Source organism: Terrapene carolina, unplaced genomic scaffold, assembly GCF_002925995.2.
Source record: "Terrapene carolina triunguis isolate 2854851 unplaced genomic scaffold, T_m_triunguis-2.0 Scaffold132, whole genome shotgun sequence".
Lineage (NCBI taxonomy): Eukaryota > Metazoa > Chordata > Testudines > Emydidae > Terrapene > Terrapene triunguis.
Window position 1 is genome coordinate 16,902,751 of NW_020664483.1, and position 644 is coordinate 16,903,394.

General features: G+C 61.3%; 1 protein-coding gene across 2 annotated transcripts in view; it reads right to left on the reverse strand.

The window, feature by feature from the left end:
• The window catches only part of C1D (C1D nuclear receptor corepressor), a 19,691-nt gene extending 19,329 nt beyond the window's left edge, over positions 1-362 (reverse strand). Inside the window, exon 1 of one of the 2 annotated variants that reach the window (XM_026653172.1) lies at positions 113-362. The gene's annotated coding sequence lies outside the window, so the exon portion shown is untranslated. The remainder of the gene's footprint in view (positions 1-112) is intronic. The other variant, XM_026653171.1, reaches the window with a different exon arrangement.
• Positions 363-644: the final 282 nt, after the last annotated feature.

Below are 644 nucleotides of genomic sequence, written 5' to 3' on the forward strand. Positions count from 1 at the left end.
CCATTTTACTAGGGAGCCGACTCGTGCTTAGCTGACAAGCGGAAGTGCTGCTCTCCTTTCGGGTACCCTCATAACGACTAAGAACGGCCTCTGAACTACGTGCGGCCCATACTTGCCAGCTTTACGTCCTGTCCTAAACGCCAACCAAGTTGTGTCTCGCAGTAATTACTGATGAACTCCCAAGGCGCCAAACGTTGCCACTCTGGGCTCGGACGGAAAATAAAACGGTTACCGCGAGGGCGCTGGGGTGGGGTGGGGGGGATTGCGGCCCAGGCCAGAAGGGGAGCCCTGGGGTCCGGCCGGAACACGGGCGCGGGTGGATGACGTGTCAGGAAGGCCCGGGCGGAGCGCCGCAGCAGTTACGGACACTCAACGCTCTGTCCGGGGTCGGGGTGAGGGGTGGTGAGTTCAGCCTGAGTGACTGGGCGAGAAGCCAATGGAAGTTCTGCTGTTGGGGCGTGACCAATCCGTAAAGGGACTAAAGCCGAGGAGGCTCCGGGAGCCGGAGCCAATCCGAGGAAGAAGCTAGCTTTATGGGGCGGTGTCCAAGTGACGCGAGCTAATCCGGAAAGGGAGCGAGGGAAGGGGCGGGTGGGGGTTCGGCGTCCGCTAGTCAGGAGGTGAATAAGAGCGGGCCTTGGCGC